Source organism: Sinocyclocheilus rhinocerous, unplaced genomic scaffold, assembly GCF_001515625.1.
Source record: "Sinocyclocheilus rhinocerous isolate Xijiao unplaced genomic scaffold, SAMN03320098_v1.1 scaffold218, whole genome shotgun sequence".
Classification (NCBI taxonomy): Eukaryota; Metazoa; Chordata; class Actinopteri; order Cypriniformes; family Cyprinidae; genus Sinocyclocheilus; species Sinocyclocheilus rhinocerous.
In genome coordinates, this window is record NW_015664181.1 from 887,346 (window position 1) to 908,533 (window position 21,188).

The window sequence follows — 21,188 nt, forward strand, 5'->3', positions numbered from 1 at the left end:
CACACGTATATTATATATATATATATATATATATAATTTTTTATATATTCTATATAAAATATATTTCTAAAAATATATGTATATTTTTCATTGAATATTAACAGAAACTATTTACAACTAACAGTTTATTAAAATATTTACTGAAATTTACATTATAATTTACGTATAATGAAAACTATTGTAACATTGGCTGTAATGTAACTCCGTTGCAGCTGTAAATTTCTAAATGCATTTTTGCTGGAAAATGAGGACATACATTCCAAAACATTACTCATTTGTTTATAACTTTTGACCCATGCTAAATGATGCTTCCAAAGACTATCACAAATCATTTAGACAGAACCTAATCCAAATCAGCCAACCAGATAACGTTACTGTGGAGATGTTGTAAATGCACAACAACACTATTCAATACATCACAGTAAACCAAATGTGTATGTTTGCATAAAACACAATCAGTGATTTAAAGGGGTCATATGATGTGATTTCAATTTTTCCTTTCTCTTGGAGAAAAGGTGCTACAAGGTTTATTTAATTAAATCCTAAAACACATCATAATGCAGATAATGCTGTGCATAATTCAAAATATGTGTAAAACCCCCTGTGAAAAATCATTAAGGAGATTTCCTTCATATATACATTGTGCCCTAATACAGACTTAGAGAGAAGATAGAGCAAAACACAGCCCTGACCTGATAGGTTGTCTACTGACCCGAAACTCTCTCAAGATATCCATTTTGTTAATCCCCTGTTAATCTACGAGTTCAAGTTAAAAATGAACATAAGAGCAGTTCCAAAGAAAAATACAACATGTATATAAAAGTATAAACAATGTCAAAACAATAAAAACAGACGTTCAGTAGCAAATGGCATCTATAAAAATGTTGGCCACTCATTAACGGCTGTTGGATTGGTAGATGTTTTCAGTGCATGAAATTAACATGTGGTTGAACAGCAAATATTTCAAACGCATCAATGGTCTCATAATGAGTATCTTCTGTTTCCTTTCCAAAAACACAGCTGAGACTCTCTTTTGTTTTCAGAGTAAAGAAAACAGGTTGACTTTTCCCACAAGAGAAAGAGTCTGAGTGCTGAAATGTGAAGACATCAATGTAAAATATTACTCACATCTCCCAAGCGTAAAGCCAGATCTCCTCTGCACTTCTCCAAACCACCAGCTGTGTAATTTAATTATTTCAACAACTTCCCTCAATGAGAAACAGTTATATCATTTACTTGGACAACAATGGGAGCGCTGGCATTTGGGACAGCCCTGTGCAGGGCCCCCCTCGCTGTGTTATGAGTTATGGCTAAATTTGCTGATTTTTACTCTGTGTAGAAGCCACATCTAAGCAACAAAGACTGCAGGGCAACTGTGCTCTGTGCTCTAATGTTGATTCACATGCACAACAGACAGACAAGATGTTCTTGTCAAGCTTGCCAGATTTGCAATTTCTAAATTAAAAAATAAAACTGAAAAGATGATCCAAAACCATTTCAGTGCATAAAAGTATGAGAACGCATTTTTAAAAATGGCCAAAAATAACATCACTGACTGAAATTATATCATGTAAGAGTAGGGACTACATTTGTTAAACTTTGAGACCATTAAAAAAGTTCATTATAAAGTATGTGTGTAAGTCATTTATATTATGAATGTTTATTGTTATAGTTACTCACCTGTGCTGCCATCTTTGACATGATTTGTCTAAATGTAATACGTGTTTTGAACTGAGCTTGAGTACACAAATATAAAGGAAGTTAAAGGACTTTTTTCACAAAATTATTTTTGTTGTTTGGATTTCTAATAGCTTAACTTAAATCAGATAATTAACCTGAGACTACATGATGATCTTGTTTATTAATTATTATTATTAATTAATTCATTATTAATTATTATTATTTATTATTATTATTATTATAAAAACATTTCGGAAAAAGATATATTTTTAACTTTAAATGATAATTTTTTCCATATAAGAATCAATTTACAAATCCATCATAAAAACAAAGTGTCTAAACATATTTCTATTTTTCATTTTCATTTACAGTAATTTTTTGTAACATATAAGAAACACTTTACATCACACACTATTTTTACACCAGAGACAAATTCTCATTCATGAGAGTCCTACATGTTTATTAATATTTTTTTTAAACATTTTTTTAAATGAAAAAGGTTTTAGAAAAAATATTTTTAATTTAACATAATTTTTTACTATATAAGAAACAATTTAAAATAGTAAAATACTCAAAATATTTACAACTTATTACTTATTTAAAACCCCATTTAAAATTATATAACATTTACATTTTTATAGTTATATTATGTTGTTATTATTATTATTATAAAATGTATTTTTAATTTAACATTATAAACTTTTACCATATAAGAAACCATTTAAAATGGCAAAATATTTCAAATTCATGATTTATGATTTACAAAACTCCACGATAACCCTACGTTAAATATTTTTATTTAAAATGTTTTTTGTTATTATTTTCATTAATTATTTGCAAAAACATATTTTTATAAAAAATATTAATATTTTTAATTTTACATTATTATTATTTACATTATTTCAATTCCATCAGATACGGTTTCACACCGAGACCTGATTATCATGCATGATGTCACTTCGTATGGGCGTGGCCTAATCAACTTGTTTGTAGGAGCTGCCAAAAACATGGAGTAGAACAAGGTTTTACCTCATAAGCAAAATAACTACATAGGAAATGCTTTTGTGTGGGACTCCATTCAAATACTTCACCAATGCCTTAAGTCTTATAAATCATGTTGTTTTAGTAAATTTGCTTGCACAAACTGACAGTCAGCTATCTAACCGACAACTATAATTGAGAAAAAAAAATCTATTCATGGTGAGTTGATCAAAAGTATCACTGCACTGGATTGATGCTCCTGGCAATGTGAATGCTTCTGTAGGATTGCATGCTGTCGGCTAGCTCCGGCTTGCTTGGAATCTAGAGCCTGAGCTTTTCTCTTGTTTGCCCTCTGGATATTATTTTGTGGAAGCTGTCTTAAAAAGCATAATAGCAGGCAATTTAGACCCACTGTCAACTGTCCAATTTTCTCGACACCCTTCCTGTTTCTCTGTGTAGAGGTGTAAGCTTGCCAATTACTGAATTACTGCTATTGAGTAACTGTGGGGAAATCGCAGGCATGAAGGCAAAGATACCTAAATCTGACCGCTTCTGTCAGGCTAATTCAATCTAAAACAGATGTGCTGGATCTTCTGACCAGAATCAGGAGGTCTTGGTAGGTTTAAGAACAAGCTGAAATATTTCCCTTTGAGTAGCAGAATTAGAGACTAAAAAGGCTTTGCACATCATTAAGACCTTATTTTTTATATATGTCAACATATACATGACTTAAGTAGGTTATAATTTATTAATCCAAGCTGCTAATGTATTAATGCACAATGTTCTTGTTAGTATAATACAGATCACAAATTTCAGGCTTTTTCGTCTGTTAAAAATATGCAAAATGCAATCACTTACAGGAATAGTTCACCCCAAAATGAAAATTTTGTCATCATTTACTCACATTTATGTAATTCCAAACCTGTATGAGTTTCTTTCTTATGTTGAACATAAAAGAAAATATTTTGAAGAATGCTGGTAATCAAACAGTTAAGAAAAAAGAAAAAAGTCAATTCCAAGATTCCAGAATTGCGAGACGTAAACTCAGAATTCTGAGAAAAAAGTCAGAATTGCGAGATGTAAACTCAGAATTCTGAGAAAAAAAGTAAGAATTGCGAGACGTAAACTCAGAATTGTGAGAAAAAAGTAAGAATTGCGAGATGTAAACAAACAATTCTGAGAAAAAAAAAGTCAGAATTGCAAGATTCCAGAATTGTGAGACGTAAACTTAAAATTTTGAGAAAAAAAAGTCAGAATTCCAAGATGCAAACTCAGAATTCCGAGAAGTAAAAAAGTAAGAATTACGAGATGTAAACAAACAATTCTGAGAAAAAAGTCAGAATTGTGAAATATCAACTTGCAACTGTGAGAACTGTGAGCAGAATTGTGAGATAAAAAGTCACAGTTACTTTATTTTTTGTTCCATGGTGGAAACAAAAAAAACAAAAAAGATGTAAATTCAGGATTCTGAGAAAAAAATTCAGAATTCCAAGATTCCAGAATTGCGAGACGTAAACTCAGATTTCTGAGAAAAAAGTCAGAATTGCGAGATGTAAACCAAGAATTCTGAGAAAAAAAGCCAGAATTCCAAGATGTAAACTCAGAATGCCGAGAAGTAAAAAAGTAAGAATTGCGAGACGTAAACTCAGAATTCTGAGAAAAAAGTCAGAATTGCGAGATGTAAACCAAGAATTCTGAGAAAAAAAGCCAGAATTCCAAGATGTAAACTCAGAATGCCGAGAAGTAAAAAAGTAAGAATTGCGAGAAACACATTTCCTTACACCAAATACACAAAATAATGTTCTTTTTAGCAACATCATATGACCCCTTTAAAAAAAAATAGAAAAGGTGCTACAAGGTTTATTTAATTAAATCCTAAAACACATCATAATGCAGATAATGCTGTGCATAATTCAAAATATGTGTAAAACCCCCTGTGAAAAATCATTAAGGAGATTTCCTTCATATATACATTGTGCCCTAATACAGACTTAGAGAGAAGATAGAGCAAAACACAGCCCTGACCTGATAGGTTGTCTACTGACCCGAAACTCTCTCAAGATATCCATTTTGTTAATCCCCTGTTAATCTACGAGTTCAAGTTAAAAATGAACATAAGAGCAGTTCCAAAGAAAAATACAACATGTATATAAAAGTATAAACAATGTCAAAACAATAAAAACAGACGTTCAGTAGCAAATGGCATCTATAAAAATGTTGGCCACTCATTAACGGCTGTTGGATTGGTAGATGTTTTCAGTGCATGAAATTAACATGTGGTTGAACAGCAAATATTTCAAACGCATCAATGGTCTCATAATGAGTATCTTCTGTTTCCTTTCCAAAAACACAGCTGAGACTCTCTTTTGTTTTCAGAGTAAAGAAAACAGGTTGACTTTTCCCACAAGAGAAAGAGTCTGAGTGCTGAAATGTGAAGACATCAATGTAAAATATTACTCACATCTCCCAAGCGTAAAGCCAGATCTCCTCTGCACTTCTCCAAACCACCAGCTGTGTAATTTAATTATTTCAACAACTTCCCTCAATGAGAAACAGTTATATCATTTACTTGGACAACAATGGGAGCGCTGGCATTTGGGACAGCCCTGTGCAGGGCCCCCCTCGCTGTGTTATGAGTTATGGCTAAATTTGCTGATTTTTACTCTGTGTAGAAGCCACATCTAAGCAACAAAGACTGCAGGGCAACTGTGCTCTGTGCTCTAATGTTGATTCACATGCACAACAGACAGACAAGATGTTCTTGTCAAGCTTGCCAGATTTGCAATTTCTAAATTAAAAAATAAAACTGAAAAGATGATCCAAAACCATTTCAGTGCATAAAAGTATGAGAACGCATTTTTAAAAATGGCCAAAAATAACATCACTGACTGAAATTATATCATGTAAGAGTAGGGACTACATTTGTTAAACTTTGAGACCATTAAAAAAGTTCATTATAAAGTATGTGTGTAAGTCATTTATATTATGAATGTTTATTGTTATAGTTACTCACCTGTGCTGCCATCTTTGACATGATTTGTCTAAATGTAATACGTGTTTTGAACTGAGCTTGAGTACACAAATATAAAGGAAGTTAAAGGACTTTTTTCACAAAATTATTTTTGTTGTTTGGATTTCTAATAGCTTAACTTAAATCAGATAATTAACCTGAGACTACATGATGATCTTGTTTATTAATTATTATTATTAATTAATTCATTATTAATTATTATTATTTATTATTATTATTATTATAAAAACATTTCGGAAAAAGATATATTTTTAACTTTAAATGATAATTTTTTCCATATAAGAATCAATTTACAAATCCATCATAAAAACAAAGTGTCTAAACATATTTCTATTTTTCATTTTCATTTACAGTAATTTTTTGTAACATATAAGAAACACTTTACATCACACACTATTTTTACACCAGAGACAAATTCTCATTCATGAGAGTCCTACATGTTTATTAATATTTTTTTTAAACATTTTTTTAAATGAAAAAGGTTTTAGAAAAAATATTTTTAATTTAACATAATTTTTTACTATATAAGAAACAATTTAAAATAGTAAAATACTCAAAATATTTACAACTTATTACTTATTTAAAACCCCATTTAAAATTATATAACATTTACATTTTTATAGTTATATTATGTTGTTATTATTATTATTATAAAATGTATTTTTAATTTAACATTATAAACTTTTACCATATAAGAAACCATTTAAAATGGCAAAATATTTCAAATTCATGATTTATGATTTACAAAACTCCACGATAACCCTACGTTAAATATTTTTATTTAAAATGTTTTTTGTTATTATTTTCATTAATTATTTGCAAAAACATATTTTTATAAAAAATATTAATATTTTTAATTTTACATTATTATTATTTACATTATTTCAATTCCATCAGATACGGTTTCACACCGAGACCTGATTATCATGCATGATGTCACTTCGTATGGGCGTGGCCTAATCAACTTGTTTGTAGGAGCTGCCAAAAACATGGAGTAGAACAAGGTTTTACCTCATAAGCAAAATAACTACATAGGAAATGCTTTTGTGTGGGACTCCATTCAAATACTTCACCAATGCCTTAAGTCTTATAAATCATGTTGTTTTAGTAAATTTGCTTGCACAAACTGACAGTCAGCTATCTAACCGACAACTATAATTGAGAAAAAAAAATCTATTCATGGTGAGTTGATCAAAAGTATCACTGCACTGGATTGATGCTCCTGGCAATGTGAATGCTTCTGTAGGATTGCATGCTGTCGGCTAGCTCCGGCTTGCTTGGAATCTAGAGCCTGAGCTTTTCTCTTGTTTGCCCTCTGGATATTATTTTGTGGAAGCTGTCTTAAAAAGCATAATAGCAGGCAATTTAGACCCACTGTCAACTGTCCAATTTTCTCGACACCCTTCCTGTTTCTCTGTGTAGAGGTGTAAGCTTGCCAATTACTGAATTACTGCTATTGAGTAACTGTGGGGAAATCGCAGGCATGAAGGCAAAGATACCTAAATCTGACCGCTTCTGTCAGGCTAATTCAATCTAAAACAGATGTGCTGGATCTTCTGACCAGAATCAGGAGGTCTTGGTAGGTTTAAGAACAAGCTGAAATATTTCCCTTTGAGTAGCAGAATTAGAGACTAAAAAGGCTTTGCACATCATTAAGACCTTATTTTTTATATATGTCAACATATACATGACTTAAGTAGGTTATAATTTATTAATCCAAGCTGCTAATGTATTAATGCACAATGTTCTTGTTAGTATAATACAGATCACAAATTTCAGGCTTTTTCGTCTGTTAAAAATATGCAAAATGCAATCACTTACAGGAATAGTTCACCCCAAAATGAAAATTTTGTCATCATTTACTCACATTTATGTAATTCCAAACCTGTATGAGTTTCTTTCTTATGTTGAACATAAAAGAAAATATTTTGAAGAATGCTGGTAATCAAACAGTTAAGAAAAAAGAAAAAAGTCAATTCCAAGATTCCAGAATTGCGAGACGAAAACTCAGAATTCTGAGAAAAAAGTCAGAATTGCGAGATGTAAACTCAGAATTCTGAGAAAAAAAGTAAGAATTGCGAGACGTAAACTCAGAATTGTGAGAAAAAAGTAAGAATTGCGAGATGTAAACAAACAATTCTGAGAAAAAAAAAGTCAGAATTGCAAGATTCCAGAATTGTGAGACGTAAACTTAAAATTTTGAGAAAAAAAAGTCAGAATTCCAAGATGCAAACTCAGAATTCCGAGAAGTAAAAAAGTAAGAATTACGAGATGTAAACAAACAATTCTGAGAAAAAAGTCAGAATTGTGAAATATCAACTTGCAACTGTGAGCAAAAAAGTCAGAATTGTGAGATAAAAAGTCACAGTTACTTTATTTTTTGTTCCATGGTGGAAACAAAAAAGAAGTGTGACATGTAAATTCAGGATTCTGAGAAAAAAATTCAGAATTCCAAGATTCCAGAATTGCGAGACGTAAACTCAGATTTCTGAGAAAAAAGTCAGAATTGCGAGATGTAAACCAAGAATTCTGAGAAAAAAAGCCAGAATTCCAAGATGTAAACTCAGAATGCCGAGAAGTAAAAAAGTAAGAATTGCGAGACGTAAACTCAGAATTCTGAGAAAAAAGTCAGAATTGCGAGATGTAAACCAAGAATTCTGAGAAAAAAAGGCAGAATTCCAAGATGTAAACTCAGAATTCCGAGAAGTAAAAAAGTAAGAATTGCGAGATGTAAACAAACAATTCTGAGAAAAAAAGTCAAAATTCTGAGATGTAAACTAAGAATTCTAAGACAAAAGTCAAAATTGTGAGATGTAAACTAAGAATTCTAAGAAAAAAGTCAGAATTGTAAGATGTAAACTAAGAATTCTGGGGGAAAAAATTCTAAATTCTGAGATGTAAACTTTGAATTCTAAGAAAAAAGTCAGAATTGTGAGATGTAAACTAAGAATTCAGGAAAAAAATTTCAGAATTCTGAAATGTAAACTTTGAATTCTAAGAAAAAAGTCAGAATTGTGAGATGTAAATAAGAATTCTGAGGGAAAAAATTCAAAATTCTGAGATGTAAACTAAGAATTCTGGGAAAAAAATGTCAGAATTCTGAGATGTAAACTTTGAATTCTAAGAAAAAAGTCAGAATTGTGAGATGTAACTAAGAATTCTGGAAAAAAATGTAAGAATTCTGAGATGTAAACTTTGAATTCTAAGAAAAAAAGTCAGAATTGTGAGATGTAAACTAAGAATTCTGGAAAAAAATGTCAGAATTCTGAGATGTAAACTTTGAATTCTAAGAAAAAAGTCAGAATTGTGAGATGTAAATAAGAATTCTGGGAAAAAAATGCAAGAATTCTGAGATGTAAACTTTGAATTCTAAGAAAAAAGTCAGAATTGTGAGATGTAAATAAGAATTCTGGAAAAAAGTCAGAATTGTGAGATGTAAACTAAGAATTCTGGAAAAAAAATGTCAGAATTCTGAGATGTAAACTTTGAATTCTAAGAAAAAAGTCAGAATTGTGAGATGTAAATAAGAATTCTGAGGAAAAAAATTCAAAATTCTGAGATGTAAACTAAGAATTCTGGGGAAAAATGTCAGAATTCTGATATGTAAAGTAAGAATTCTTAGAAAAAAGTCAGAATTGTAAGATACAAAATAAACTCAGAATTGTGATATAAAAAGTCAGAATTGTGATATAAAAAAGTCAAAATTTTTTGTATTTTTTATTTTTATTTCCATAGTAGAAAGAGGATTCATATTTATCCAAAACAACTTACAAATTAATGCAAAAATACACGTGAACAACGATTGCATGTTCTGAATCTGAATGTTTTAGCCCAAATAGTTCAGTGTCTCGTCTTTGAAAGCAGTGCAGAAGACATTTGCCAGGACAAAAGACATACAGTATTTACATTGTTTCAACACTTTTGGCAGGTGAGGAGCGACTTTACAAGCAAGCTTGAATAAGGCTCTGGATGCCAGTAAAAGAGCGAAATGACATCAGGAACAGTTAAGTATGAATTGTTAACGGTCCTGAAATAAACACTTCGACATTCTAACCCTAGCAGTCACGAAAACAGCTCTCTCCATGGCTGGAGAACACAGACACGAATAGTATTTAAAGAAACTGCTGCAGCACACGGGTTTCACCTGGACAGTCTCATCACTCGCTTTAAACCATGTTTGGTATCTGTTGTGACAGCGTACAGACGGACTGATGCTTCTTTAGACTAATTATCATGGGTGGAGAACAGCAACTGTTTTGGAATGCAGACTTGATACCTCTGGTCTTAGGGATTTGTGAGATTTGGCCTCAGACTTTTTTATGGCTACACTCAAAATATACCTTAGAAACAGACAAAGTTACTGTCTCGGGAGCCAATTCCACTGTACGTGAACTAAACGACATTTCTGTATTATCTCTAAGCTTTCAAATTGTAACAACACATCATTTTGGTCTGGGCGAAAATCTATATGTTTTGCCCATCTTTTATTTAGGAATTTTAATTTAAATGGTTTAAATTTATATATTACATATATATATATATATATATATATATATATAAAACATAAAAATGTAATTTTAAAATCTAACAATAATAATAATAATAATAATAATAACAACAACATAATTATAAAAATGAAAAAACATCTATAATAATTATATAGATTTTATTGTACAAGAACAAAAAAAAACAATACCATTGTAAAAGTAATACAAAAATAGTAAAACAATTGTCCCTAATTACAGATAGATAGATAGATAGATAGATAGATAGCTATGCCATTCAAAAGTTTGGGATCAGATTGATCAGAATGATCTTTAAAGTTTCTTCTGCTCATCAACGCTGCATTTATTTGATCAAAAATACAGGGGAAAACAGTAAAATTGTGAAATATTATTCACATTTAAAATAATGGTTTTCTATATGAATATACTTTAAAATTTAATTTATTCCTGTGATGCAAAGCTAAATTTTCAGCCTCATTACTCCAGTGTCACATGATCCTTCCGAAATCATTCTAATATGCTGATTTATTAACAGATGTGCTTCTTAATATTTTTTGGAACATGTGATACTTTTTTCAGGATAATTTTATGTATAAATAATTAAAAAGAACAGCGTTTATTTAAAATAGAAATCTCTTGTAACAATATACACCACCATTCAAATGTTTGGTGTCAGTATATTTTTTTCTTTCTTTAAAAAAAAAAAAAATTATTACTTTTATTCTGGATGCATGAAAAAAGTGATAGTAAAGGCTTATATATTTAGAAAAGATACACACACACACACACACACACACACACACATTCAATATAAAAATTAATTAGATATGAAAAATTAAACATACTTATGCTGCCTTTGACATCTAAGTGAAGTTTCTTCACCCCTGACAACAGAGTGTATAGTAAAGTTATATCATCTATCAACAAGTCACGAGTGAAAGCTCATTTGGAAAAAAATAAGGGCTGAGGAAGTTGTGAATCTGTCATGATCAAACAGCCCGGCTTTGCTTTGCTTTGTGGTGCACAAACCCTGAGCCCGAGTCTAGTGCTCCTCTGGCCAATCCCTGCTCGAGCTGTTTTCTTCACAGCCCAGTTCCTCCCAGATGTTCTGATTTACACTGGGCTTCATGGTGGATGTATACAACTGTCCTCAGCAGCTCTAAATACTGAAATTTGCTCCAATGTTAGGATGGTGAAAATAAATCCTTGTCACATTGGCAAAGATCATTCTTCCACAAGTAAAATAAACAGGGCTTAAAAGGTGCTGTAAGTGATTTCAGCTGTCTTGCTAACTTCCGTCATCTTGCGAACTTCAACCACATTCCCTCTCTTCACAGACATGTCAGCAAACTAAATGAAAGGTGGTCTGTAATACCTGGAGAAAGCTATTTGTTTGCAATCCCAGTCATTTGAATGGCTCGGCTGCTGCATGTCTGTCTGGAAAGTAGGTTATTTAAATTTGCCATCTTTGCTCATGGGCTCAATGCCATGTGGCTAATCACTCTGGAGCCACAGGAAATGAAGTCAGGCAATGTTGATTGGTTGATGGCAAGAACACGCACCGACTTCATCACTAAGACAAATGTGATTTCTCAGATAAAAGTGTCACGTTCTTCCTAGTGTTCCAAGGAAGCCACTTACACTATCTAAAGTTAAAGCAGGAAATGTAAGACCTGTTCATAGGAACTGAAAACCCCCAATGTAAAAGCATTTTATGACGTATGCAAGAGGTTGTAAAACGTTGTCTTCCTGCAATAAACAACATACTTATCTTGTTATAAAGTGGTATCATTGTTAAACCACAAAAGAACAGCCACCTGCCAAGAAGAGTCTGATCAAATTACTGTATTTTACTACAAAATCTGCTCTTAAAGTGGGAGTGATGACTGGGCGGTGTGACGCTATACACTTGATTGTAAAAATGTTGATATATGATATAGATATAGTAAGTGCCAAAAAATAATTTGGGTTTAACCTTTATTCCATAAATGAATAAAAATGTTATTATATTCTCTAGTATGGTTTAAGAAAGTTCTCAAGAGCATCTTTTGCTTCAGTGGAAGCAATAACATCTAACTTTATGTACAAAGAGTCACATGATCATTGTCTCAGAATTGTTCTGACTAAATTGAAATTGATCTGAGTGAAACAGTGACTAGAAATGAATCTTAAATATTTCGTCTTGATTTTTATGTATACTTATGACTTTGTTTCATACAGTTTATAAATGTTGTCAAAATTTTGTTTTGTACAGTTTATAATTATATTATTATATCACAGGAGTGCACTGTACAGGACAGTTTTATGTTGTCTGCAAGTGACAGAAAAAAAATAAAAAAACGAATACAGCTTCAAACATGACTCATCCAATCAGAATTAACAGTAGGGAGTCAAATGTAATGTGATTTTGAAAAATTGTCCATCAAGTTCAAAATAAAAACAGAAAATAAGTTCACTAGATTATACAAATTATGTATAATCTAAAGTAAAAAAAAAAAAAGTTTTTCTTTTTGAGAATAATAATTTTATTCTTATGCTTACCAAGGGTGCATTTAATTGATAAAAAATACAGTAAAAGAGAAAATATTCTGAAATATTACTACTGTTTAAAATAACTGTTTTCTAATTGAATATATTTTAAAATGCAATTTTTATACGTGATGCAAAGCTGAATTTTCAGCATCATTACTCCAGTCACATGATCCTTCAGAAATCATTCTAATAAGCTGATTTGCTGCTCTTATTACCATTAATGTTGAAAACAGTTGAGCTGCTAAATATATTTGTGGAAACTGACGTAATTTTATCAGGATTGTTTGATAAGTAGAAAGTTCATCTGAAACAAATTTTTGTAACAATGTAAAAGTATCTGCTGCCACTTTCAATCAATTTAATTCATCCTTGCTGAATAAAAGAAATAATTTCTTTAAAAAAAGAACGAAAAACTTTTAAACAGCATGGATACATAAATTTGAAAAAGTAAATATACCATATTTGTTTGTGAATTTCTAGTAAAAAAAAAAAACACTATAATTTGATATATATTATTAATGTGATTTTAAAAAGTAGTCATTTGATCATACCGCCCACCACTACCGAGAGTGAATGGTTTGTGTTCCTCAGATATAATGGTCCATTTAATTCATTCCCTACAGGTGCATTCCACTGACATCATTACCACCGAACAAGACATGACACCGCAATTACAGCAACTACAGTACGAGCTTGTTATGTCAGGTTTGAGAGCTCAACTGCAGGGGAATTAGAAGTTCAAGTCCTTAAACACACAGCTCCCTGAAGCCACAGACTCCACCAGGTTGAAAAGAGTGATCGAGGCTGGCAGCGATCCAAGCCTGAGATAAAGGCCTCCAACACGTTCCTATAGTTTACAGAGCGCGGCATAAGAGGATGTGTCAGAGAATATTTCACGGGCAAACACCTGCATCTCTGGAAACTATTTGTAGGAGAAATGGTAAATATGCTGAATAGTTTACATCAAAAATCAGATTTAGAACGGTATGGGAACTGACGGCATACATTTAGAGCGCTATTTATTGGAGTGCCTTTGAATTGAAACCACGTGTTAGGACACTTTAAAGCTCTGTCTCTGTGTTCTTCAAAGGGAAAAGAGACAGAAATGACCCTTGCCTGTTACACTCTTCCTCGATGATAACTCCCAAGAACACTCAAGTCCCATTTAGCACATGCTTGAAATTTATCATACGGTAAACAAAGTTTTTTTCCTTCTGTACCCCTTCAGTCCTTATTTCAAACACCTCTTGAAACCATTTTGATGTCGCAAATCCAGCTGTTAATTTCTATTTAGTCTGAGCCTTGATAATCACCTCTCAGTTCCCCTTCACCTCTCGCTCTCGGGGTGTTTGCTTTCACAGATTTTCTCACCCATTTCTCTTGTTATTCTTCAGGTAATCCCTGGCTCAAAGGAGGAAGGCCCAGGGTCATCACCAATAACCCCCTCAAGGCTGACACCATAAACCCCTCTGAAAAGCCTCGGATGGTTGTGGGAAAGGGGGCAGGTGGACTAAAATCCCAAAGAGAGTGATGTTTTGTGAGGGTCTGTGGCAAGACGGCAAGTCAAGTTTTCCCCCTTTGTTCAGTTCTTGAATTTCAGGCCAAATGGAAATTTTTTCCTTTTGTGAGAACGTGTTGGCAGATGTTGAAATTTGAAAGTTACGGCCAGTTTTAAAGTACCTGACGGGCCTCGATAAATATTTCAAAGCATACGGACAGAAGTTGGGAAGCAGCTTTTGATTTTACAATGTCCACATGCACACTGCAGCTAACTACACTTGTCACTTTAAAGTATTTACTTTCATTCTGAACTACTCAGAGTTCACTTTACAAAACTGACAGCAACATTTTACAACCTAATTTGATCCTTAAAAAAAATCAATTATGAAAAATTATGAAAAGATTAAAAAATTAATTTTTACAGTTGAGAAGAGTTTTTAAAAACTCACACAAACATATAAATATCTTGACTAGTACAAATGCATGAAAAATGCATAAATAATCCAGGTTTGATTAAAAAAAAAAATTGCAGGACAATATTATACATTACTGTTCAAAAGTTTGGGGTCGGTAAGATTTTATAATGTTTCTGATAGAAGTCTCATGTGTTCACCAAGGTTGCATTTATTTAATAAAAAATACATTAAAAAAAAACGAATTACTACAATTGAAAATAATTGTTTTCTATTTTGAACTGTAATTTATTTCTGTGATACAAAACTGAATATTTAGCATCATTACTCCAGTCTTCAGTGTCACATGATCCTTCAGAAATCATTCTAATATGCTGATTTGCTGATCAAAAAAAAAATTTTAAGTTTCTTATTATTATCAATGATGAAAACAGTTGTGCTGCTTCACATTTTTGAGGAAACTGAGAAATTATTTAATGAAAGTTCAAAAACAACAGCATTTTTTGACAGAAAATGTTTGTAACAATTTAAAGTCTTTACTGTCAATTTTGAATAATTCAGTGCATACTTGAATAAAATTATTAATTTCTTTAAAAAATATTACCCCAAACTTTTGAACAGTAGTGTATTTTATAGCTAATAATACTGCTTTAAAAATAGTTAACACCCAGCATTTTAAATATTTGGCATCCATGTTTCTTGTTTACAAAACTGTGTCAAATCTCAAATTCAAGATGCAACACCTGTATTTTGTACACACACAGAACAATAATTCATTTTTAATTGCATTTAAATGCTGTTCTCACTCCCAAAGCATGTGTGTACATGGCCTGGTAGCCCTAAAAAGCCTGTTGTGCTGTGAGAGGATCAGCTTCTCCTACCCAAACACTGTCCTTTCTAAAAGAGAAATGGCACAAGAACTTGGATCATCATTAAAGGGCAAAAGACAACCTGTTGTGTTCAAAATATGAAGCTGAAAGTGTGTCAGACGTCTGGAGAACATCATGGTGCAAGAACCTGGCTTTCTATGTGGCAATTGACCCGAATAAACATCAGGCTAAACAGCGTGAAATGTAAGTTAGTTTAGAGACTTACAGTAAATATTTAAAGGCATGTTCCAAACTCTGTGGAACACAAAAGTTGCATATTTGAAGAATATCCAGGTCACTCTATTCAATATATTGAAAGTGAGGAGCTGTCAAGCTCCAAAATGACAAAAAAGAACCATACATGTAGTCCCTACTATATGACTAGCGCACTATACTAAAAAGTCTTCTAAAGTTATACAATAGTTTTGTGTGAAGAACAGACCGAAATTTCAAATCATTCACTTAATATCTAAATAGAAGTCAATAATGGCTTAAATTTTAGTCTGTTTCTCACACAAAGCTTTCAAAAGGACGCAAGTCACTTCTTTTATGATATTTTTATGATACTTTTATGGTGCTTTTCCTTTTAGAAGCTCACAAACCCCAGTTCTCATTCATTATAATAGCATTTATACAAGTACCTTTTGTGTTCCATGGAAGAAGGAAAAGTTATAAAGAGCTTGGAATGATGTGAGGGTGAATAAATGAAGACAGAATGTTCTTTTCTGTGTGAACTAGTCTTTTAAAAGAACACAGAAGTATAAAACACTTGATAATTTTACACTTTAAAATAATTTAGCATTTTTATGCCATTTTTATTTTATGGCATGTATACAAGCTGCACCATCCTTAAAAAAAAGTCAAAGCGTGCCTCACAAGAATGCTAATGTTTCATGGCTTCCATGTGTATGCTGTACCACGCATATTATGCCTTGTAATGACTGGTACTCATGAATCAGTAATGAGTGATGTGGGTAACTGAGATGGCTACGGTCACGTCTGCCTTACAACACAGAGAAAAATGATAAAATAAAAAAAAACAGGAGAGCGCTGAAAGTTTGTGCACTTTCATGATATGAAAAATATGGAAGGTATGTCTGACCTGATGCTACATCCTCAGCAGTGTATGACTGGAGGTAATATGAGTCATGTGTGAGTAGAGGTTTGTGCATGTGTGCTGCAGCTGAAAGCCCTGCTCTGGCCCGTATCGCAATGGTAACCTGATGATCCTGAAGTTTGAAGGGAGGGGAGACACTTTAAGCCCCCAAAGATGGGACAAATGGGATTGTTGGTTGCCCCTGAAGACTGTGAACTAAGTTACTCCTATAGGTATTGTCATAAACTCTCCTACATACAATTACATGCATAAACTCCACTTTTTTCCTGTATGAAGTATAGAGAGGAATAGAAAACTTTATTTAAAAAAAGAGAAGATTACGCAAAAGAATGAAAAAAAAAAACAGTCCAGGTTAGGGTTTAAGTCTAAAACTTAAAAGTGGACCAAGGTTCAACTAAAAATCAAGTTTATTTTAGCATTTTTATGGGCACAAAGTACTTCAGAATTTTTGGACACAACTTCTCTTGTAAAGTATTAAATGCATGCATGTGTTATCAAACTGTCCTACCTCTCTCCTCCTCTTCTTCACTCTCTATCACTTCAGAAAGTTTATCAGATGATGCCTTATATTTATGTTTCAATATTCCACTTTTGTTCCAATGCTTAATCCTGAATGGGGAAACAGAATGCTCTTGTCACCCAGTCCGAAGCAGCTCCTGTTGTTGAGAAATTGATTGCTGTGGTAGTTAGAGCCAGAACTCCCCTGTCTTAGTGCCTCCTCTGTGGACGGGGAAGCCACAGGTCCTAAAACCTGACAGGTTCAAGCTTTTAGTTTACAATGGGAATAAAGTCATTTTCAATTTTTAAAAGGTATGGGAGCCCATTTCTGCTACAAAAATAAACAAATAAAAAGGTAAATGCAACTTTTTTTTCTCTGAATTCAGATTTTTCTCACTGAATTGAGAGATATACATTCAGAATGGCAAGATACAAACTTGCAATTCTGAGAAAAAAGTCTGTGGTGGAATCTATTGCACTCTATTGTGTTTTTTATTCTGTGGTGGAACAAAAAAGGAATTGCAAGATGTAAATGCAGAATTCAGAGAAAACAAGAATTTTGAGATTTAAATTGGTAATTCTAAAAAAAAAAAGTCCGAATTATGAGATTTAAACTGGTAATTCTGAGAAAAAAAGTCAGAATTGCAAGATGTAGACTTAGAATTCCAAGAAAAAAGTCAGAATTCTGAGTTTATATCTCACAATTCTAAATTTATATCTCATAATTCTGACTTTTTTCTTAGAATTGCAAGAAACAATGATTTTTAGTTTCTTCAATTTTTAGATATAAACTCAATTGCACAAAAAAAAATCTGAATTTTTTACATAAAAAATATGCAATTATCAAAAAAACTAGTGCTGTCAAAATTAGCGCGTTAACTCAGGCAATTAATTGAGAAAAAAGTGGTGGAATCTATTGCACTCTATTGTGTTTTTTATTCTGTGGTGGAAACAAAAAAGGAATTGCAAGATGTAAATGCAGAATTCAGAGAAAACAAGAATTTTGAGATTTAAATTGGTAATTCTAAAAAAAAAAAAGTCCGAATTATGAGATTTAAACTGGTAATTCTGAGAAAAAAAGTCAGAATTGCAAGATGTAGACTTAGAATTCCAAGAAAAAAGTCAGAATTCTGAGTTTATATCTCACAATTCTAAATTTATATCTCATAATTCTGACTTTTTTCTTAGAATTGCAAGAAACAATGATTTTTAGTTTCTTCAATTTTTAGATATAAACTCAATTGCACAAAAAAAAATCTGAATTTTTTACATTAAAAATATGCAATTATCAAAAAAACTAGTGCTGTCAAAATTAGCGCGTTAACTCAGGCAATTAATTGTTCCAGTTTAACAGTGTTAAAAATATTTTGGGGTGGAGCTAATGATGGCCACCCCACTCACAACTGCTGCTTCTGTCTCTTTTTTCTAACAAGAATTGCATTTATTTAGACAAAGAACTTCTTTACGACCACATCAAACTGGAGACTTTTCAGACGTGTGCTCCAACTTCACTTCAGCACCAGACGCGAGTCAAACGAGTGCTGAAATGGTACAGGTGACAAGGAGCTTCAATAGAACAACAGTGAACTGTGGTCAGATGAGGCCATATGTCAGTAAAAACATATTTTTCTGTCCTGTCTGCCATTATACTGTGCTCGTAGTGTGTGCTCTTCAGTTGCACGCACAAATATGATGGCGCACGCTGTAGCCTGTATCATTTCATATTAAAGCGCGGGTGAAACTATACGAGCATGCATGTCAGATCCGCATCACATTCAGCAGCAGCAGCTCTTAAATTAATAGCAGCCAAATAACCTAATAACCCAGCTGCTGTGATGTCTGTTAATCAAAGAACAAAAGAAGAAAGAGAAAATCAATAACTTTTGTAGCTTTAAGGATTCATCTATATTTAATTTAGTTTTTGACAACTTTATTCAATTTCTGTATATTTCCTACTTGCTGAAGAGCACAGGTGAATATGACATTTATTATAAAGGGTTTATGTGAAGACTGTTTTAAGTTCACTTAAATTATAAATTGTTGTTTTTAAAGTCTAATAAATGTTCAAATTGATGGCTCTCAATTATACTGTATTGTTGAATTGCTATAGTCAATGGTTAGGCTAAATATTAGGGGGGAAAAAATAACTATTTCCTAGAAACATCAGCAGTATGGATATCAGTCATACTCGCCTTCAGTCATAAAAAAGTGCTAATAATAATAATATGCTGTTATATTAAAAATATACTGTCTTTATGTTGTTTCTACATTAATTTGAAGATTGAATGTGAAATGATTGCAATATAATAGTATATTTAAAAACGTTAAAGGGGTCATATGATGCGATTTCAAGTTTTCCTTTCTCTTTGGAGTGTTACAAGCTCTTGGTGCATAAAGAAGATCTGTAAAGTTGCAAAGACTAAAGTCTCAAATCCAAAGAGATATTCTTTATAAAAGTTAAGAGTCAGCCACTCATTGTGAAAGCGAAACTACTTTGTGTGGCCTTCCAAAAGAGGACGATATCTGCTTCGTCATGCCTGGAGCTGATCCGTGCTGGTTGCTGAGGAAATACTTCAACTTCGCGCTGTCAATCACCGGATCGGCTTTCACCGTGACGAAGCGGAGTCCAGCCCGGGGTCACACAAAGACAGTCACACAACCATTCACACCTCCAGCAACCCCCCTCTCCCCCACACCTGCAATTCAGATCAGTGAAGACGAGGTGCGCCAGGTCTTCCGGAAGCAGAAAAGGAAAAAAGCACCAAGCCCAGACTGTGTTACACCAGTCTGTCTGAAATCCTGTTTTACTTGTTCTATTTTTTATTATCTGTGTTTTTTGTTCCGTCACTGTCATTCTGTTACACTATGGAAGCTTCTGTCACGAAAACAAATTCCTCGTATGTGTAAACATACCTGGCAATAAAGCTCATTCTGATTCTGATTCACATGTGGTTGCCGCAGGCATCACATGGTAAGGGACGTAACATTTCCGTAACACGTTTGAAGAATTCGGCCAATCACAACGCACTGGATAGCTGGCCAATCACAGCACACCTTGCTTTTCAGACCGATGAGCTTTGTAAAAATCGACGCGTTTCAGAAAGGCGGGGCATAGAGGAGAAACAATAATATACACTATGTGGAAAATAATGTGTTTTTTGAACCTTAAACCGCATAAACACATTTCATTACACCAAATACACCAAATAATGTTCTTTTTAGCAACATCATATGACCCCTTTAATGTTATGTGAGATTCTCAGTAACAAATAGAATTTAACTCAAGCACATAAAACAATTTAAAGTATGAAAGTTCATAGTGTTTATATGTCTTCTCAGCACACAGCAGACAATTCAGCTAGTGATTAAGGCTTAAAACTTCTAGACAATCTCATACTGTGGACTTATGGGGTCTGGGGTCAGTTAAGAGTGACTCTAGTCGTAACTCTTTGATTTGTGTTTGTTGAAGGATTGTAAAGAGTGCATATGCCAACCTCTTAAAATAGCAAGCTGAAGACCAAAACATCACAAAGACAACAGCAATCACTGGAATTTCACACATGACACCAGCAGTCACAAATCCAGTGATAGACCGTATGAACTCAGAGACATCACCTCAACATCACTACTAGCACAAAACAAAAAGAAAAATCTATTAGTTATATAAATCTATAACTACAATCTCAATCCTAATCCATTTTCCAAATAATTTAACAGATCTTCACATCTGAATCAGTCAGTACGTTTACATGGACAACAATACTCCGATTTTAATACGATTAAGACAATACTCTTATTAAGAATATACCATGTAAACAGAGATTTTTGATTACCTTAATCCAGCTAAGGTCATAATCGAAGTAAACACTAATCGAATTAAGACGTGGAGTATTCCTATTTTAATTGCATTATTGAAGTGCAGTAAAGACATGTACACACCTTAATCACATTATTACCGTCGTGTAGGACTTTTCGCCGCATTTTGCGACAGGATACACACACGGCAGTGGTCATCCGTTTGAATGCAAACAAAAGAATGGCTTCAACAACGCCGTCGTCTGT

General features: G+C 32.7%; 1 protein-coding gene across 1 annotated transcript in view; it reads right to left on the reverse strand.

The window, feature by feature from the left end:
* LOC107729735 (nerve growth factor) overlaps positions 1-17,293 on the reverse strand; it is a 23,525-nt gene extending 6,232 nt beyond the window's left edge. The window contains exon 1 of the mRNA XM_016540407.1: positions 17,137-17,293. The gene's annotated coding sequence lies outside the window, so the exon portion shown is untranslated. The remainder of the gene's footprint in view (positions 1-17,136) is intronic.
* Positions 17,294-21,188: the final 3,895 nt, after the last annotated feature.